General features: G+C 33.5%; 1 protein-coding gene across 1 annotated transcript in view; it reads right to left on the reverse strand.

Moving 5' to 3' along the window:
• The window catches only part of LOC150108814 (T-cell leukemia homeobox protein 3-like), a 119,497-nt gene that overhangs the window by 71,341 nt on the left and 25,349 nt on the right, over positions 1–22,807 (reverse strand). The window lies entirely within an intron of this gene.

Consider the following 22,807-nt stretch of genomic DNA (forward strand, 5'->3'; position numbering starts at 1 on the left):
CTTCCTTTCGAATATGAAAGGACTGTCCTAAAAGTTCTGTAACCATCTGGATAGAAAAGGGGAGGAAAATTTTCGCCACTTTTCTATCCGGGTGTTTACAGAATTCCTTGCTAATGCGGTCTTGCACTGTAAGCAGACAGGTAAGTCTGCTGAAGTATGTTTTAGAAGAGCACCAAGAATGAACCCAGTTCTGTGATTGTGATAAATCAGGTCTTCCCAGTCACGTTATTTCTACCTGTCACAGGGTACACAGAGAAGGTCGAAATGTTACTATTGAAGCCATTTTTTGTTAGAAAGATTATAAAGAAATCTGTGAAGCTCATACATATACTATGCTTAGAAGGAGTACTGAGCACCATAATCGTACTAGAAGCGTTCTTACATATATTTTGGCTTCAACTCTTAAGGAATATTTATACAAAACTCAATGTTGTTTACAAATGCGTTTTTTAAAAAAATAAATTTGGGTTTTTTATTTTAGTTTTTAATATTATGTTTTGATCACTTGCTTTGAAAATGAATTAGTATATGACATAAAATTATTTTCAGAAAGAAATATAAAACAACACTAATTTGCTTATGTTTCACACAATGATTTGGCATATAAATAATTCACAGAAGTGATCCTCTCACCGTAAACAACGAACTGATGAATGAATAATTGTGAGATGGTTAATGTAATGAACTACCCCAAATATTGCATTTTGGATGCTCTTATAGATGTCATCAATATACGAGTTTCCGCTTCAGGTGTTACTTCTTTTCTGAACAGCTAACTTACTTATTTACTAACTCCAGTCTCAATCCAAATATTCTTTGTACTAATATCCTCCGTAAAATATGTGATTCTGTTCGAAAGAAAGAAATCACATAATTTACTTTAATCACTTGAACTACTTCTCTCCACTTTGCTGCATCCACTACTACAAAGTGGTTTTTATTTCTGCTCAGGCTTTTTATGCTTACATTCTTCGAATTGCATTGCTCACCTTAAATGATATCCATGATCCTCCCACTTCCCACGTTTGAACTCAGCGAGCCAGCTTTTTTCCCTTGTTTAATCTTAATCCGAAATACTTGTAAAAGTTGACCTTTTTCTCCATTTCCAATAGCCTAAGCCAATAATTATTCAAGTTCATTTTCAATAAGTTCTATGCTTAGACAGCCGCTCTGTACTAATGGGTTACAGGGTTTTCAACTTCGAAGGAATGTGGCTGTTTGGACAGAAAGAAAAAAAAACCAGGAAATACGAACAGTACTAGCAAAATACATAAATTTAATAGTTGACATTTAAAATTAACATGCTAATTCCAACGATAATTAACTTCTTAATTTCAAAGCGGTAATTCTCATTAGGACTCATTATAATTCAGAACATTTGCATTTAGTTTAATCTTTCTTAGAATTTATTATAATAATTAGAAAGAAGAATGCTGAGAGGCTGATGTATTTCCTGACATGATGCCAAAATACTTCTAACATGACATATACCTCACACTGAACTTCGGCAATGTTCTGTGTGACTAAACTATGTTACTTGAAACAGCAACTGTAGTATAAATGCAGTGACTATAGAAGTTCAAGCATAAATAGGTGCAATACAACATAAGCGTAAATGGTGACAAGATCAAAGTTCCGATTCTGTCACCATTTAAATAACCAGTTACTGTCCCTCCTATACTTAGTATAATGGCAGGATTCACACTAATTTCTCATTTATCGCGAAGCATTTATCACTCTTTTGTCATTAGCGTATTCCGCATGCAGATGTCACGCATATCGTTCATTTTCTGCAAGCACTTGCTATTACTATAGAATAAGTATAAAAGGTAGTCAGTGAGGCGTGCACCGCGTGGTTTGTGACGGAACTGCCCATTGCAACTATAGCGCAATAATTCCGGAAACCGTTTAGCGTTTCCGGTAGAATAGTATGACTGTTCCGGGGAAATGCAGTCACAACTTATGAAAACTCAACAGTTTTGTACTGAACTTAATGTTCTCCCCTTCAGAATTGTTAACAGTTCATACGCCTAGATAATCTTATATAATGTAGTATCAAAACGACTATTCATGACTTCTGAAGGATTCTGTTTGCTTTAACTAGTAAGATCAATCACCTGGACGCTATTTACAGAACAGACAGAGCTAATTAAACTTCTTCGTTTTTTTTTTTTTTTTCTTGTACAAGAATGTGCTTCAGAAATATTTTAGGCAGAAGAAGCAAAGAGCATAATGTTATTATTACCAAAGTCTTCAGTGGAATTAATTATTTCTATAGAGCTTTTCTGATAGACGTTTTGTGTAAATGAGTTCACTACACACTAATGAGGAAGAGATATGGATTCGAATACCGCCGATGGTACCAGTAATTTTCTACCATATTCAGACCCTCATTAAGTTAATGTTGAACGAAAGAGAATGTTTTAACACCCTGTATCAAGTCAGTGATAAACAACTGCTGCAATAACTTAGCTGAGTTAGTAACATATATTTTAAGAGATTTTTTCAAGGATTACTTCTGTACGCATAATTTAGCCATGCAATGTTTAATGAAATTACATGTCAATATAAATTCAATAGATAGTAGCCCATGATAGCCTAAAAATTCTCAATACATATAAAATAAATCTCATTACAAACTTATCATGTTATGAATCTACAACAGCACCATTACTGTATTTCACTGGAGGCTGCTAAAGAAATACCGAAAGGTGCTTCACACATTTTCTCGTATTTTCATTTTGCTTCAAACGAATTCTCATACATTGCCCGATGTCAGACCCCCCCCCCATCTTATTCAAGACCTGAGGCGTCTAGGAAAAAATGAGTCATGTTTAGGCTCCAAAATACAGAAGGTTCCTCGATTATGAAAAAAAAAAGAAATAAAAGAATAAATAAATTTAATTCTTACTACGCCTACTGTACTAATGTGCCGTAGGTTTGTAACTTAGTGTAGTGGGAGTAATTGTGGAAAAAGAAAAAAATATATCAACCTAACATGACTGCCATATTTCAGCTCATTGAAACCAGCCTCTCTCTTTCAAGCACACACACACACACACACACACACACACACACACACAAATAGCAATGTAATAGCATATCGCTTAAATTTGAATGAACTAGCCTTATTGTAAAAGCAATTATACAGAAGTCCATTCATCAACTAATCAAATTCTGCCCAGATAGTAGTACAATAGCGGAATCTTTATCCCTTAGATCTCCGGTTAGAGAGAGAGAGAGAGAGAGAGAGAGAGACCTAAAATCGAATTACATCTAAGATGTGAGGAGACATTATAAGAACTTTTCAACTTAGGAAGAATGAGCTGTTGATAAACCTACAGGAAAATCTGGGCTTTTCGTCTCGCAAAGAAGGCTAATCAGGAGAACAGACGTAAAAAAAAAAAACCTTTACTTTGTAAGCAGGGTGGTGATCTTGTACTGGAAGATCAATTTCATCTGAAGACATTTTTTAACATTCATGTGATGGGGAGGGGAGGCTGAAGCTGCCTGTTGTTTGGAGAGCGGATCTTAATTTCTGCCAAGCCGACCGCTTACACTTTGCTATATAATATTTTATATAGAAAATAAATTATATAAGATGGTTTCGTAGCATGGAAAAATCGATTAATTAATTGACTTAAAACGTCAAAGCAATTTGTTTATTTACTTAGCGTTCGATGTTCAAGTTTAATTTACATGATTAGATCAATTAATTAATCGATTTCTCCCATGCCACGAAACTGTCTTATATAGTCGACAAGTTCATGGTATAGCCATGAAGTTGTTTATTTTTACGACTGTCACAACATGCCTTCATTTACAAAACAAATTGCTTTAGCGTACAATTATTAAAATATTGAAGATAATCTAACGTACTCCGACACGTCTGCGTCTGATTATGATGTCCAAATCAGAACGAAGGCTAATTTAGTCTTTGATAGAATTTTAAAGCATCGAAACGATATTCTAAAAGTGTTTAAATATATTGTTTCAATGCTCTTACTACTACTGCTGCTACTACTACTAATAATAATAATAAGAAGAAGAAGAATAAATGCCTTGAATCAATTTTAGAATTTCTCAATTGGATTTATAATGATTTTGCTTTCGATTTTTCTTTATTGCACGTTTGTATAGTAAAATTATTTGTTTAAATATCTTAAATTAACCACAAATTTAGAAATGATCTTCAGCCGCTTATCGCATGCAAAACTAAACACTCCTGGTTAATATTCAAGGTAGGACAATGTTTAGAGCACAGAAACACTAACAAAAAAAAAAAAAGAAAGAAAGAAAGAAACGATTCCTTAATCTTTCATACGTACTTGTAGAGTCAGGAAAAATATGTATTTTCTGCATAACAACAAAGAAATATAATGAAATGTCCTCTTCCACTTATGAATTCTTCTTCTTATTCCTTCTCTCCTCTTTTAAACCTTGCGGTGTCGAGGATTTTTCTACATTTAACCACCCTTATCGAGGATAAGGTTGTTATCCCCCTGCCTCCCGGTGTGTCCTATGTCTCTAGATGCGTGTGTTCACGAGCCGGTTTGCCTGTTCTGGGAGAAGAAAAACCAGAGTTGAAATAACCCCCTACTACCGTATCACACGCACAAAAACATTGAGTGCGTGTGTGTACGGTGTATGTGTGTGTGTGTGTGTGTGTGTCTGCGCGCGCGCGTGTGCGTGTGTGTCTGAAACTTGCTGGAAGGTTTGTTTGGTTGTATAACAGCGGTGTAGTGTTTAAATATTTTGTAGATTAAATATTATGTTTGATACCAATTTACTAAAAGTGAATAATAATAATAATTCCTAACATGTGACTAATCTGAAAGAAAACCTACTGACTGGCTTTCGGATTAGTCGAACTCTGGGGTCTTTGTCTTTATTTCACACAATATTCTTTTCCAAAAATTAAGATTGAACCTAAACCATGCGAGGTATGCTCGAAAAATTCCTACACTCCTCTGCTTCTCTGTTAAATTACAATGCCTTGTGACTCAATGCACAGATGTATGCTTATTTTCTTTTTATTATGCACCAGTAAACCAATAGCGCATAGGTATCGTGGGCCGTTAAAATTAGCTGATCCTGTTTACTTACTCTAGAGAGCGAACAGGGCATTATTTCGAAACACTTCAGCCTTTAGTAAGGAAGGCTGTTTTGTTCTCACAATCGTTCACAAATATCTATACCATCGAGTAATTCGAACCAACCCACAGCCTGTTGGTGTGGAGTAAGTGTGCGTTTTTATTCGGCTAACTAAGAAGGCAATGCGGCAAGAACAATTCGAATATATCATTTTAATCGATATGCCATAAAATATAAAATTTTATGGCATAGCATAACATAAACGCAAAAGCATACCTAAAATGCCTATAGCTCTAACAAAACTAGACTTATGAGGTGGTTTAAAGTTCCAACAAAAAGAGTTGCCTAGGACTGCTCTATCAGTAATTAATTAAATCGGACAACTAAAGCTCATAATTAGGAATGAATTGCGGCTAACACCATGAATGGTGAAAATGTGATGGAGAGAATAAACACAAAACACCCAAGTTCCTTCCATTATACATCAGTGAAATTTCTCGGTCACTAACTAGAAAGGAGACCGCATCTAAACCATAAAGAGCATTTCAAAAATCAGTTCGAACATGATTTGTGACCGAGACCAGCACTCCAAATTCACTGCAGCGGTTGTTTCGTCATTTTGGTGGGAAATGAACAATTATTCCTGTCCGTATATCAACATTTAGCGGCATGTTTTGTAGCCCAATATTACATCAGGGGTTATGAAAATGAACTGATCTAAAATATCAGAACATCCCTTCATCTATCTACATCACAACCACTGCTTATACAGGTATAAAAGAAATCACGCGATCTTGCATAGACAAACATTAACAGTAAAATGGGCTTTACTGAAGAGTTCAATGATTTTCGATGTGGCAATATCATAGGATAATCCCTTTTCAACAACGTAATTCCCGAAAATTTCTTCCCTGCAGCAGCTTCCCGATCAACAGTAAGTGATGTTATTGTGAAGTGCAAACGCCTAGAAGCAAACATTGCCATCTGGTAGATCACATAAAATCACTGAGTGAGATCGCCGATTGCTGAAACGCGTGAAGTGAAAAAATCGCCTGTTCACAGTTGAAACACTCGCTACCGAGTTTTGAAATGCCTCCTCATCATAACCGTGTATAAAGAACTGAAGAGCATCGGAATCCGTGGCGTGCAACCGCACACAAACCTAACATCCTAATGGCAAAGCCAAGCATCAGGTGGAATGGTATAAAGTTATAAAGTTCGCCACCATCGGGCTATGAAGTAGTGGAAAAGGGTTCTCTGGAGTGATCAATCCACGCTTCACAACAACACTTGATGAAGGAGGAGGAATAATGGTTTGGGGACTGTTTTTCCTGGTTCGAACTGGTTTTGAAGATGCGGAATTTTAACCCTGCTACCAATAACTGTACTTGACTGGCCTGCTCAAAGCTCTCATTTCAACCCCATCGAATACCTTTGGGATGAACTGAAACGCCTATTGTGGGTTACACGTAATCGCCCTACATCGATGACTGGTCTCACTCATTTTCTATTGGAAGAATGAAAGAGAATTACCGCAGCAACGTACCAAAATGTAGTCGAAAGCTTCACAAAATATTGAAGGCTGTTATAGCATCAAAGGGTGGACCAACTCCCTATTAATGCCAATCACATTCGAGTGAGAATTGGGATGTATATGTTTGATCAGACACTGTCTGATCAAACATATACGGACATGTGATGAAGATTCTGCGAAATACTTTTTTGAAACACAATATACATTGCTCCATCTTTACCATATTTTCTAACTTGCTTATTTAACTAGTAGCAGTTTTTCCTCGTTCTTTCAAATGAATATAGCCAGTAATATCTGTCTTAAAATACTGTAGCATTAAATGGAGTTTACTTAGAAAATCTAATTCTTCGGTATGTCATATATGAACACAAATTTTTACTACTTTTCACTCATTAATAGTCAGAATTTTTTTTAAAGTAAGAACGTTTTTAAAAAATAAAAAGTTTTTAAAAAGTAATTCGCTCACAGAATTCTGTGAGCCAAAAGCGAGGCGAGGCAACAAAGATCGCTAGAGTTTTTCTTTAATTTAATTTTTTTTACATATGAGAATGGCAGCAGATTACGCTATTGTGTTCATGTTATTAGTCAATGATTCAGTGGGCATAATTTTCTTGTTGTTGATTATCCGCTGAGAGTTTCCAAAACTTATTTGGCGCCCTTCTTCAGTAGAAGAAACCAAAGTTCTATGGGTATTCTTTGGAATGTACTGAATGTTGCTTGGGTTTTGGTTATGACTAGTCTTTAAAAAATAAAAGGTTTTGTGTTTTTCCTTAAAGAAAAAAAGATTTTCTGAAGCTTCCCCTTCACTGATATACTTTTAAAATACAGATTTTGGCCATTATTATAAAGAAGCGCACGGACCCATTGCCAGAGCGCATCCCATTAAACACAACCCACCGTCTCCACTAGCTTAATCCTCCATCTACACATAACGCCACTCACTAATAGCATTTTCGGTCAGTAGATTGCGTATCAGGACGTTTCCAATCGAGGACGGCAATGTCCCGTCATTTTTTAAACTGTGTTACGGAGTTAATTTTCTGATCTACATTTGCGTAACTACGACTAACAATATGATCATCATTTTTGCTATTAAAACGATAATAAATTCCTCATAGCAGGGAACCTTTATTGGAACATAATAGTCTGTAAAGAAGCTGAAAAGAATATATCAAAATACCCAAAATTGCACGCTCATGAGATGAAAGTCGAAACTATATTTAATGTTCAGTTTGCCACCTTATCATTTGACAGCAGAAGCCTTTTTCACGCTACAGCGAACAGCAAGTGTGACACTCCACCCTGAGACGCTGTCATCAGTGTAACATTTTATGTGACAGGGATAGAAGATATTCCTACAAAGTTGCGTGAAATGAGTATTCGTTTTGACATCCGAATGGACTGATGACCTTGATTCCATAACAAATTCAGAAGTAACTAGATGTGGTCCTGATTGAGATTTAGTTCTGAAGAGTCCTGCAATAAGCAAAGCCGATTGGCGCTTCGTTTAGTAATTTGATTATTTCCCAGGATAGTCAAGAAAGATCTCTTAAGGAATAATGCGAAAGGAAAACGAGCATTTATGACACTGCAGTGAACGGTCTGTCATATTACGGCTTTGGGTAATCTCGAATGTACACCGATTTTTTTATTTTTACTTTTACTCTTTTTTTTTTTTTTAATCATTTTTATTCTTCCAGAAGTTAAGCTCTTTAATGAACCGATTTTAGCTCTTTAATGAACCCATAGTCTTTTCAACAAGGTTAAAGCGGAAAGATTGCCACAGATAAAACACATTGGAGCAAATAGTGTTCATAACTATTGATATTTTAACTCACTTCAAAATGTGACCATCAGTTCATTCGAATACAGTTCACCATCATTCCTAACACTCTTGGATACATCTGAAAGTTGAGTTATAGAGCTCCTGTCATACAGTCATTTCCATTTGGTTGGACTAAGTAATGTCAATTTATAATTATATTGGGAAATGTAGCACATTATTTCCATTATTTCTTATAAATACTGAATGACAATAAAATGTTCAATTATAAACAAAACTGAAACAGTTGGATAAAGTTTAGTTAAAATCTTTATATAACAAATGTCATTAGAATTCTTCCAACCAAGATAATGATGAAATCTGCGATGGTGGATTTTGATAAATTTTTGATGGATTTAAATATTACTATTTTAAGGAACCGGGAACATCTTTTGTAAAGTGCTACTGCAGGCTGTTTACTAGATGGGGACAAACATGTTAGTAATGTTTCATTAGGTTGCCAAAAGGTATCCTATCAAGTAGAAAAAATATTGCCTTCCTTACAGAACATGCCTGGAGGAGACAGTGGCATGGGTGATATTATCAAGGATACTTGGCGATTGCTGAGTGGATACAGTATCTAAAAACAATAAAAATTTAATCAAAATTGTCTCATCTAGAGATTGTTCAGGTTCATTACCCTAAACATTAAAGTATTTGAGATCTGTACAGAATTAATAGTTGGATTAGTAAAAACTAGTGTCCTGAGCTGAAAAATAATACTAGATTTCTAGGGTCTGAGAAAAGTGGTGATGTGGCGTGTTTATGCTAGGAAAAGCTGAAAGTAAGATGATCCGATTTGTGTACTAGAACCAAGGAAGGTGACTGAATTTTTTTCTTTGATAAAGGCTAGAGTACGTTTTCGTAACTTTGACGGAATTCAAGTTACCTTCGCTGGAGAATGGTGCGGACATCAGACACTGGTTACAGAATATCTTAAAGCTTACAGTGTTTGTGCATGGCATGGTTTGTCGAATGAGTAGGAAAAATGGTGTATATTATCAGAAAAAATGAGAATAGTATTACTGGTCAGTGCGAGATTGGAGTAAATGGAGAGCGATAGAGCAGAGTCACGAAGCACACCTGATTTTGTGAAGAAGATTGAAGAGTGAAACTCTACCATGACACACAGGGAACGACCAGAGAACAATCTGATTCTTTGGATAGAGAATATGGAAGGTAAACTGAAGGGAGACAATTTATTAAGCAGGCTGCGATCAGAGAAACCTATTAAATGATCTGAAGATTCCTTAGATAGCTCTCATCATAGTCGCTCTTCTTTGTTCAAGAGAACAATGATTATTTATATTTTAGATTTTTCGAAGGAGTCATGGTGGATGACGTTTTATCTTCAGACTTCTTCACTTGAAGCAAGAGTTATCATAACTGTTTATTCGCCTTTATATCCTGTTTCGATGTCATGTGAATGATCTCCTTTCACTAACTTCAAATTGTATTCATAGTTTCTCTCACGGTGGGATACTTCATTCGCTATTAGCATTTTCACCGACCTTTGATTTCTTGTATGTTCAAAGTTCAGGAATCTTAGTAAACTACAAAAAAAAAAAACCGCCTCCTTCATAGAATATCTCTGCGTAGATAACATAGTTATGACAAGTAATAAAAAATATCCCTCTTCTTCTTCTTCCTTTTGTATTTGCGATGGTGCCTGGACTCCTCTGTCTGAACTAACATTTATCTCTAGCTCCTGGCATAAACCTTACTCATCTAAAACTACGTTTAATTCCAAAATTTGGCTTCCTTGTATACTTCAGGCTTTAGAAAAATCCCTTAAAAAACTCCTCCATCCTTCAAACATGCAGATGAAACTTTATATAAGGTGAGGCTTGCATGCTACAAATGAGTAAAATTCATTCCAAGTTGTCATAGACCGAAATCCCCGAAACTGCTTCACTATCAACTGAATAGGCAATTTCGCTCATTAAAACCACATCCCGACATTGTTTCGTTTCACTAAAACCTGAGGTATTGAAAATCCTCGGAATTTATTTTCTTTCAATAGGCACTGTTCATCCAATGCACATCTTTCGATGCTTTCTTACCACTTCTTGCTATATCTCTACCCATGTTACTTGGAAAAGGTTTTCGCTTTCAGTTATCAGTGAGTAGATGTTTCAAACAAGTCGAAACCGTGAGATAATTTAGGATATACTAAATTATCTCCAAATTTAGTATATACTAATATACTAAATATTTTAAAGCTTTTCATGTATGGAAGAGATGTAAAAAAGGAAAACATGAGCGTTATACTTATACTTAACATTGATATTATTAATATAATCATATAATATAATTTAATACTTTAATGAAATATAATATTATATTATAATATCACAGTCTGGCTGACTATGAAGTTTTGAAATCAGTTTGCTTATCGAACTAAGATTCACAAAATATTCTCTTCTATAAAAGTGTTTTTAAAAGAAAAAACTGAAACTTCAATTTTGTCTTTAAAACTTTACTGTCGGAAGCGGAATTGATTGCAAGTCAATACACAACCTGAGCATAAAGAGGAGCTATCAGAGAGGTGGAAAATGAGTTGTGATCTTAATAACAACAACAAAATCTGTAGAAAACTCAGTGATAATTATAACATCACGCCATAGACTAAACCTTGATCTCCTTGCATCATTTCTTCCTCCCACTCCTGCACAATGTGTTATCCCGCAAATGTTGCTTAAAACGAGTACTCCCGAATTAAAACACATCATGTCGTCTTTAAAAATCTACCATTCTAACAGGCATTCATGTGCGGGACAGAAACATGCATATATGCACTCCACTTTAAAAAACGACTCGCACCTCACTTCTCACTAATGTGCCAACTTCTTCACTGCCTCGAAGCCTATCACATAACCATTTACATATTATTTAATGTGGCGTTCGTCACATCAATTGACAGCAAATTTTAGCTAATATTACCCAACTTTGGACACATGTTTTCTTCTGTCCTTTGCAGTTGGGTCCTTAGTTTCCTATCTAGTCCTTCTCTGCATGTCAGGATAGATGCCATTTTCTCTTTTCAAATTTCTTCACCAATGATGGATATCAAAGGTTCCATGCCTTCATCCACTCTCTTCTTTCAATCTTATACATAAATGACATTCTTTCACTGACTCCACTTAACCAATTAACGTCATTTTATTGAAATCCATTGACTCTACTCATTGCTCTACTTAATTTGACAAGAGTTACAGTGCACAAACTGATTTAAGCTTGAAGATTTCCCTGCTTCTTGCGTCTTTATAAAGTAATTGTGTGGATATCATAAAATTTGCTGAAACAAACACCATCGTAAAATAAGTGGAATGACAGCACTGGAAAGACAGCCATGACTAAATACTCTGAAGCATCAATATTTGTAATCTCTCACATACCTTGGTGCTCAGAGTCTTACAAGAATGCAGTACTCAGACCATTGCAATAGTCGCTAAGCATTTTTTGCCGAAGTTGTAAATGACGACCTGATTAAAAAAATAAAATATTAATTTATTTCTTGTAATCTTAAATGTAAAATAAACTGTTATATATACCATGCATAGAAGCAGTAGACGTTTTGTGTGTAAGAGCATTTTAAATCAGATTAAACATTATTATGAGATAAACCTCCCCTTTCTCTTTCCCCCTAACCTTCTAGCCAAAATATTCTACAATTCCCCGGATGCAGAAATGCCTGGTATCAGATTTTCAAAAGTAAGTCCTTCCCAACGTTCATCTAATATAGATAGTATACTGAAAAACAAAGCATAATTATGCAGGATAATCTCACACTATTGCTTAACTGAATTCATGTAGTTATCTCAGATTATTAATTGTCTGATTAATAATTAATTAATCAATAAATAATTAATCAATCGGTATCGCTCTTTGTATCATTTTATTTATTAGCGTTCATCGTTATATAACTTATGTTGGCAGAAAGCATTTTAGACATTGCTTAGCATAACACTGTGGGGTGGATTAGTTTGACAAATTTGCAGTCTCTAAAGTTTTATACTTTTGATTACATTGCAGCGAAATAATTCCACATGCTTTTCGTATCAGGTAAAAATAACTCATGAAATTTGTTTTCACAGTGAAATCACGAGTATTATCAATTATTGTTGTTCATCAAATATGTTGTTAATTACTTTCGTGCTGATTTCTTGCTAAATGTCTTCTAAATTCGGGAATAGTAACGTATTGTTTGGAGAGTGAAATGTTGGTGAATTTCATAAACTAACGTAGATGAATGTTATCGCACTCAGTAAGTAGGGTGGTGCACCACTCTACTTACTGGAGGACTGAAGTGGCTTGAAAATTTTCATCTTTAGTCTCTATAAAGGTGCTTCATGTAACCTTTAACTCGTACACGGCATGGAAACTATTTTACTGTAGTTCCCATCTACAAATGGCTGTAAGTTACAGTCATTTGTAGATGGGATTCTCATAAAAAATACTTTCCTCTAATAGCCTATTATGCTTCTGTAAACAAATCCATCCGTCCTTCTCCGTACACGCTTCAATTTCAAATTACGTCTTAATTAATGTAATTATAAAATCTCCATTTTATCACACACCATGAAATAAATTTCATGTCAAATTCTTTCTGTCTCATGTTTATAATTAAATGCTGTACTCTTTTATGGAGATAACTCTTGCTTTTTCATTGCTCATACATTTTTGTTTGTTTGTTCAATGAGTAAATATTCTCTTCTTAGAAAATTTACTGGATGAAGCAAATTTTAATTCTTCTTCTTCTTTAGTCTCTTTCCATCCACAACTGGATATTTCCCTATCCCTTAACTTTCCAGCTCTGTCTGTTTTTGGCCATGTTCATTATCTCAAGTCAGATCTTTGTAGACCATCTCTCCATCTTGTTCTTGGACAACCTTTCCTTCCCTTAATTTTAATTCACATAATAAATAAATAATTATCTCGTTACATTTCATTTGACTTTTTCAGATCCCACCCCCCCATTTTTTTAAAATCTAGTTTTATCTTGTCATTTAATCTTAGAAAATGTATATTACTTTGGAAATGCTGATCGATGTATCTGAAATTCCTATGTGTGTGTGTATATATATATATATATATATATATATATATATATATATATATATATATATATATATATATATATATATATATATATAAATTAGGGTTACCAAGTAATTTTATGAACTTGGTTATTTTACTCTTAATCCTAATCATGTTTGATTACTTGGGATTAGGAGTAAAATACCCAAGTTTATAAAATTACTTGGTAACCCTAATATACATTACCCAAGATAAAAAACTTATATATATATATATATATATATATATATATATTGGGGGAGGGATTTCCTGAAAAACTTTAGGAAATTATATAATTCTGACCATCCTTACCGAACCTCATCTATAACTCTTACAAGATGGTTCTGTTTTTGTTTAACAGAAGTTTAAGAATTGTCGAATAGTGAAACTAAAAAATGGCTTTAAAATTTTAGTGATAAAATTGAAATGTAGGAAATTTTATTCTGTTTAGAAATTTTCATGTTTTCGATTTTAAAAAAAGTTTACTTCAGTTATTTATATTGCTAATTGGTCTACAAACAAAGGCAATCAAATTGATATATTTAATGTATATTATTATATACATTAAATACATAATGTATATTATTATTATATATATAATTTAATATATATTAAATATATTGATATATTTAATACATAGCATTTTGTAAAAATATTTAATGTAATGCATAGCATTTTGTAAAATATTTAATGATGACATTAATGAGAATAAGCAGGGACAATGTGAACCAAACTGAATGAAACAGAGTTCACATATTGTTCAGTGATCTTGTACACGAATGGCACAAATAACTTGTGTACAACTTGGTCAGAAAATTTTCTGTGATAACGTTGATTGCTTAATTTGTTATTTTCATTAGAGCCGTTGAAATGTTAAATTAAATTTACGGTATTCAATATTTGAATCTCCTCCACACACACACACACACAAAGAGAAACAGATATCTGCAATAAATTTCTACCACTCATCTAGCGAAAAATCCAACTGATGAATTATCAAATTGTCATAGGTCGACAGAATCGCTGTTGGATTGTCATAGATGTCATAGAATTGAAATATCAGTGTATAAAAGTAAAATGAAGAGAGAGAGAGAGAGAGAGAGAGACTGATTGATTATTTTCAAATTACGGCCGAAGCAACTAAAGCTACGAGGATAATATGTTCTTATGTCTACTGCATGTGTGTTTTCCGGCTTGTCTGTTTGTCTGTTTTTGCTAGATGAACAACATACATTTCCAAAAGGGGAACCCTGATACATTCATATGAAACCGATCGAATTTCAGGATGGAGAACAACGCTGCTACCTACTCATGAGATCAATTAAGTCATCTTCACTTGAAAAGCTCTTAAAATATTCCTCGCTTCCTAAATAGGATTTACAAATATTTAGATCTTTTTGACCAAATAACCAATGCACGTCGCCCTTGTCACTTCAATAAGGGAGCAACTCGTGAGAAGCAAAGACTTTCCGTGCACAGATCCTAAATCTTGTTCATGGTGAATATGGTGTCCCCGCGTCTCCTTGGTTGATAAGAATAGTAACCACTATTAATATTAACAGAACCCTTCATTTTAGTCATTTATTTATACTCTTTATAAAAATATATAAAGAATCATGGTCTCTTGCTACCACCTCATATTGCTCTACCACCTCATAATCTCAGTGTTCACGGTCTGTTTTATTTTATTATTTATTTTCTTTTATCTTTCTTTCTTTTATTATTTCTATATAAAATGACAGTTTTATTCATGGAAATTTACTCCTAATGCTGAGTAGTTGAAGTTTCGAATATAGCATTACCAGGCATCTGTCTCGAATTGATAGACAGAAGGAATTTCTAGGATCTCATTTTCTGTTTTGAAAAAACGCACATAATTCTTCTACTAATAATTCTTGAGAAGGATTTTTATTTATTTTTTTTTCCAGCCTAGAGCCATTTTTCTGGTTACTGAGTTAATAATTATCATGACGCCAGCCATTAACGCCCAGACACTGATTGCATTAAGACACCATCGATCTTGCCATTTTTCATTTCATTTTTTAATGAAGAACGTATATAACAACTCACTTTCCGAATGTCATTAACTATGTTTTTATTTTGATCATCCTTTCTACACTAATGTTATTGATTTTTCTGTAGTAATTCGTATAAAACTGAGCGCTGTACCGCCTTGTGCATGCTTTGACCAGAGTTTTCAAATGGCTTTCGTCGTCCGTTCAACACTTAAGAGTAAAGCTTTGTACCACTTATTATACCACTGAGGTTTCCATTTCTCCGTCTGTTTGAAGCCTAATAACCCATGGTAGCTAGGCAGGTTCCCGCTTACCTAATCATTTACTCACCAATATTACTATCGATTTAATCTTCCCCCCATTTTATGGATGACCAGAAAAAAAGGGGATGTTAAATTAATTAATTGTCTAATTTTATTTAGATAGTTATTTGATAATTACTTCAAGAATGACTTGTAATGACAGAACGAGAACAAGTGTTCGTCTTGATGCTGAAAATACCAGCCCCGACAAATACAAATTGGAGAAAGTTGAGAATTAATAAAACACCAAATGTTAATGAGAAATATTAGTACACGATCCCAAAAATGTCAATCATGTAGTTAAAATTAGATATGTTACCTAATAGGAGCGAATGTTAACCTTGTATGACTAAGAGAAAATAGGAAATAAAACCGAAGAGTATAATAAACTAGTTTAGCAAAAAAAAAATCACCGCAAAGAATCCCTAAACACAAATAAAACATAAAGATGTTTTGTCAATTTTGCGATTTAAGGCTGTACAGAAGTTTATTTTAAAATTTTACTTTTTTATTATTTTTATTTAAAATGCATTGCTAACTTCCAAACTTAAATAAACACCTGACATAAAACCACCTCTATATTTTCGAAAGTTAAAAACAACTAAGCTATCATTAATCAGTTATTTATTTTTCATGTTTTTTTGTAGACAGCACTACATTTTTTCTGTTTAAAACTTTTACTATGAATTTAAATTCAGCCTTCTCATCCCAAAGAATAATAACTGTTGTTCGTAAACTAGAGCAAAGTGCAAACTAGACAATATCTTGTACCATGATTTCACCAAAATTTCTAAGGAGTTTACATTTTTCGCCTGAGGAACAATCAAATTAAAATATGAAGCAATGTGAGCTATACTACAGCGCGTGTTTATACAAAGGATGAGGAAAAAAGACATTCAGTACCGTTACAATGTAACATTCTTAAATGCAGAACGCATTTATAATACTAACCATACTAAGTATATTATATAATTACACTATACTAATTAGACTAAGAAGAAAGGATAACAGAGCCAAACCGAGATATTTCTCTTAATCCTGTCGCGGAATACTGTTCTCACTGTATATATGACGTGTCTCAAAGAGTTCTCTAAAAACATACTTGACTCAGTATATTTAGGCACAATTAAGATGATAAACAATCAATCTTCACCAGTTCACTCCAATTTCTTTGACATAGGCATCCTCTTTCTGCGTTTCTTTTTCTACAAATATTCCCGTGGATACTATTCATCAGAAATGGTATCAGAAATTCTTCTACACTCTTCTAAATCGGTTAAAACACGTGCGGAAACTATTCCACACACCAAACGAGAAGAAAAAAATTGTTATTCCTTTTCATTTATTTTTTCTACTGCTGTCTTTTCGAATAATCTCCCTTCTTACGTATTACCTGAAAAGAACAATCTAAAGGTCTTTAAACACAATGCTACCAAGATTCTTCTTTCTCGTTAACTTTATGCTCATCGTTGGTAATATACTCTAGGGTGACAACTGCTTTACATGCACGTACACAGAAAATGATCACCACATATTACATATAAATGACTGACTGAAGCATCATCTATAATATTATCATCTAAGAAAATATAATTGACATAACATTATATGAAAATATTTTATTTTCATATAGTTTTATGTGACTTAAATGTTTTCTGGCTGGAGACAATGAAAAAACTTTTAATAATTTTAATAATAAAAATTTTGATAATACTTGACACAAAAATATCTGTTCATAAAATTGGAAAGCTAGTTACACACTAAGCTTTCTATTTGTATTTGCACAAAAAGATTCCTGTTAAAGTTACTAATCGGTTAACCTATTTTAATTCCTATAAACTATTTCATTATTGAAACTACATAAAAATGATTTATGTAAAGTTTTTACATGAATTTCACTCTTTATATATGTGAAGAGTCCACATTTACCGATCATTTCTTCTTATTTATACTTTTAATTCATTATAGACAATTTAAAACAATAAATATTACCGCAAATAAAACAATAAATATTTTGTTTATAATAATTCTTGTATAGTTCTTTTACATTACAATTTTTGTAATGTAAAAGAAGTACACAATAATTATTATAAACAAAATTCGAGCTGGTCTGACTTCGGTTCAACGTTAAATATTATTTGACCATTACGTTTAACTGGCAAAAATACACAGCTTGCAAAATTTGACGGAAAAAATTTAGTAATCACAGAAGGGTTTCGAAATTAGCAAAAAAAAAAAAAAAACCATCTTTTCGGCTGCAGTTATCTCTGCAGATGACAATTCAACCACATCTGGAAAAGAGGGAATAAAACGTGTTGTTGCTTACGTTACGTGAGATCACTTGATAATTTCAGCACCATCACACCTAAATGGAGATGTGAGTAAAAAAGTAAAATTGCTGCAGACAGACACCTGCACTGTTTTGATCCCTAAACCAGTTTCGACCGGCTGTTCGTCGATTAATTTATATTGGTTTCATTTCAAAAATGTGTGATATTACCTGAACCACTTCATTTTTTTGTTTTTTGTAAACTACCACAATTTCATTAAAATTAATAGTCTATTATAATTTTAATTATCTCTACGGTTGGCTGAGTGGTCAATAGAATATCCGCTTTCCAACCAACAGGCTGCGGTTCAAATCCAGCGTGGACATGAATGTTTGTGATTGTCTTTAGATGGGTGATGAATTTCATAATTCTTGGCTATCCGGACTATGTAAAAAATAAATAGAAATTCACAGAAAAATTTCTTATCCCACTCGTAGAGCAAATCGATAAAAAAAATAATATTTCAGTTATAAACTGAATTAATAATTTTTAAATTGATATTTCTTAAATTATATTTAAATAAAATGAATAATTTTACTTTGCTTTGTTCCCAAACTTTCTTTGCTCACACTAGGATAAAGGATTAAACTAAGTATATAATTTCTTGGTAAATTAAATTTAAAATAAATAATATTGATTAAATGCTTATTTAAGTAATCGTAATTATAATCATGTTTTATACGGAAAAATTAAAACCATTTCTTCAGGTGAAGGGACTTAAGTCCGGAACCCATGGTCTAGTCAGTTTCGCTTGCTTGCGATTTGAGGCAAACGGCGCCTGGTTTCCGTCATCTGTTCCCTATCTGCCATCGATAAGATGCATTGTGTAATATAAGCAGTCTGTTTAAACGAAGGATCCGAACATTGTGGGTTCTTTCACATTAAACTGTGCTCCTAAAATAAATGTAATATTTCATCACTGTTTTATCGAGAAAAGCGCAATCAAAATGTATTACCGATTACCCAATAAATATCCACTCTCACGGGCATTTTTGTGTGAGACTTTCGAAAGTTTCAAACTGAAATTGAATGTAAACTCGTCAATGGTCTTTAAATATTTGTTTTTAAGATTCTTATTTTTGACATTCTTTGTAAAAACAGTTAGTGTATGTTGGCTTTTTTTTTTCTCATTGGCTATAATTCTTTTTAGAGTGTTGTACACTAACAAATTTATGTATTTTTAATATATAATTAATACTGTTAAAGCAAACCTTACTCCACGAAAAGGAAAATGAAATATTAATAAGTAGTAGGGGAGACGCGTGAATGTGTAGGAGATTGGAGTAAAGTGCCCTCCCATGATGAGTCCTTGGACTCCTTGGAGGTGTGACATAATAAGTATAATAATATCGGAGACAGCCAAGCAATGAACCAGCCACGGATCATGTATACGACAAATGACTAATTATTTTATTTAATTATTGACTATTTAATTCATTTCTGATTAAATTCTGAAATATTTACAATTTGATACTTTATCAAGATTGTAAATGAAGCATTTTTTAAATTAATTATTTTGTTCACGCGTTATTATTATTTCCTTAACATTATCAGAATAAAATTCGAAAACTTCTAGTACTGTGTATATTTTCAGAAAGTTCAATAATGAATTATTCAAATTATATGCATAGCCGCGAGAATTCCAAAAATCTGTACACTGACGCCATTTGTCGAAGTACTTAACTTTCGCGATTAGATATTTGAGAGAAACACGGCTTTTTTTTTTTTTTTGGTGGTAGTGGGGGGGAGGAGTGATGGCAAATGTCGAGATCTGATTTTCATACAATTGTTTCTCGAATGGTATCATATTCTGTGGATTCGTGTTTAGCCTTATTTTCCAAGTTAATCCCGTACCTCGGATTACTTTTAAAAGTTTCTGCGAAAGGTATCTGGTATTGATAGGGATCAATAAATATATCAATATTTACTATAATGAAAGACGAATGTAGATCCCACGACTTCTACAGATGAATCGCTAGTACTTGTAAACCGTACATAGTTATCGCATCTAACCGATTTCGTTTGCACCTAACAAAATCTTTCAGTTACTTTTTCTTGATAGAGAAAAATACTTCACACAATGAATAAATAATAATTAACTATTTCTTAACTCAGTTAAATTTTATATAAAGTCAACTTAATTGACAGTTCTAAATTTGTAGGCCTCAAACTGGGACGCTATCATACATCGCTGGCCTCCCTTCGTTGTTCCACAATGCATAAAGTGAAACAACTTGATGGCATGGCATGCTTACAAACATTTCTAAAACACGGTTTGCAAAATCGCTCATTGTGTTCGGTTGGACGATGCTAGTGAGTTTCAGTTCACTCGACCTTGAATAATTAGACCAATATCGAGGACGAGAGAAATTAGGCACTAAACAGAATAATAAATCACAATCATTCTATTTCTTATTCCCTAATGTTTTGCGTGTGTTTAAGTACTATATAAATGACGATAAAAATGCACTCACACATAAAATACCAGGAATTGCCTGCAATTCGGTGAGCAACTGGCAGTACTCTTTTATCACATCCTGCTATCCAGCATCAGGCACGCTTTTATGTACTGTTTATCTTCATTTTACTGTTGATTACCCAACCCACGAAAGGTAACATCTTAAATTTTAGACAGGTCATTACTTCAGTAAGATTAGCATTACAGAAACGGAAATATACGTATCATGATAAGCAGAGAGTTTAGTATCTTAATGCTACTGTAGCTGAGTTTAGGTTTAAATTTACTTTAGCAGTTTCTGACTGAAACTGGAAAAAAAATCTTATTTCTTTATTGATGTTTGTTAAGTAAGAAATAAAAATCTCTTAGAAAGAAACAGGAGAGGAAACAAAGCCGTAAATCCCCTCATCCTGAAAACAAACAAACAAACAAACAAAAAAAATATATATATATTAAAATTGTTTTCCGTTGAGTTAGTTTTCTATTGAGATTGGCGGCCATGACGTGCATTCTCGGACCACAGGTTTACTTTCGTGTCAAATGTGATATGTTGAGAACGGTTAGGTTTTTTTTATTTTAGTAATGGTGGTCTTCGCACCAGCGGTTCTGGTATTCTTGTGGATGCTTTCTTGTTTGGACGGTGATATTTGGATTTAAGTGACTTTAAATGATGAGTTGGTCACACGTCAAACATGTTTGATAACGTTTATTGGTGGTTCTTAATACCAGCGTATTGGCGTCATGTTTTTTTTGTTGTTGTTGTTGTTTTGTTTGTCAAAGTGGTCATATGTTGATTTCACTGAGCGTGAAAGGAAGGTCGAATTAACTCTCAAGGACCGCAGGCGAGAGGCGTTTGTAGGTAATGTGTATTAATATTTCGCGATACTAGCTAACATTTGTGGTAGTGGCATACGAGAATTTTCGTGTCTTAACAATATTGTAAAATTTAAAATCAGTTGCCTCACTTTGAGGCATCCCTTTCCATCATACACTTGCCATTACCAGAACTTTACCTCTCGCAGAAAATATAACTTACCGTTCTCGTGGGCATATCGATACATTTTACCATTTTACTTCACCTTGTACTGCAAATCAATTGTCCGAGATTACCGGCAATTCGTTTTCTCTTGTCTCTTGACCATGGGTGGTGAGCGAAATATTTTAATACCGCTTTTGTATTATTGTGTTTTTTTGTTTTTCTTTCTTTTTCTTTTCTTTTTCTTTCTTTCTTAGCGAGTTATATTTCTCACTTAACAAAATTCAACAAAGAACACCGATTCCCTCACTCTTAACGTTAAAAATATACTTTAACGTTAAGACAAAGTATATTTCAACCCTAGTACAGTCTAGAATATTTAGACAATTCAAGAAAATTGACTTAATTCTTGTATTACTTCGTGTACTGTATTATTATTATCAAATGCCCATATGAGGATGATTACAAATTTGAATTAAGAAGCTACGAATTACAATAAATGCATCAAAATTATTTCTCCGGAAATTACTTTCGCTGTAAATTGGAGAATTATATCTCTTTAAATAATTATCCATCGATGGTTATTTATTATTCCTCGTGGATTAGAGAATGATAATGCCATTCATGTCCCATGCTACAATTGTAATATGTGCATCCGTAAGTTTTATTATTTGAGTAAAATATTATAAGAATGTAAATACATCATGGAAATATTATATCGTCATTTTGAACGATGCACATAAATTACAATAATTGTGATTAAATGAGATATATAATTAACGCCTTAGGTCCGAAGGGTAATTTTTAAAAAGGCAACTATTAGTGCAGCATACATAATCACATTTTACAAAGCATTCAGAAATTTTCAAAAGGAAAGCGAGTTAGTCTGTTTCATATGCAGGTAGTAGTAGGGTTTTTCTCTAGGAATCAATGAGTTTTTTTTTATCCCTCAACGATGCAAACCACCCAAAAGTAGACGCTAAGTACACTGTGTTGGCAAAAGTATTTTGACACCTAGTTTTGGTCAAAAAATGCATTTAAATGACATTTCTAGTACCGAATGGAACCACCTTTGGCCTCAATGACGGCAGCTACTCTTTGGGGCATGCTTTCAACCGATTTCTGATACTTCGCAACAGGGGTATTCTTCCATTTTTCATGCACCCAGCTCCCCACCATTGCTGATGCTGATGACGG

Source organism: Typopeltis vanoorti, chromosome 2, assembly GCF_054136105.1.
Source record: "Typopeltis vanoorti isolate ZY-2024b chromosome 2, IOZ_Tvanoo_1.0, whole genome shotgun sequence".
Taxonomy (NCBI): domain Eukaryota; kingdom Metazoa; phylum Arthropoda; class Arachnida; order Uropygi; family Thelyphonidae; genus Typopeltis; species Typopeltis vanoorti.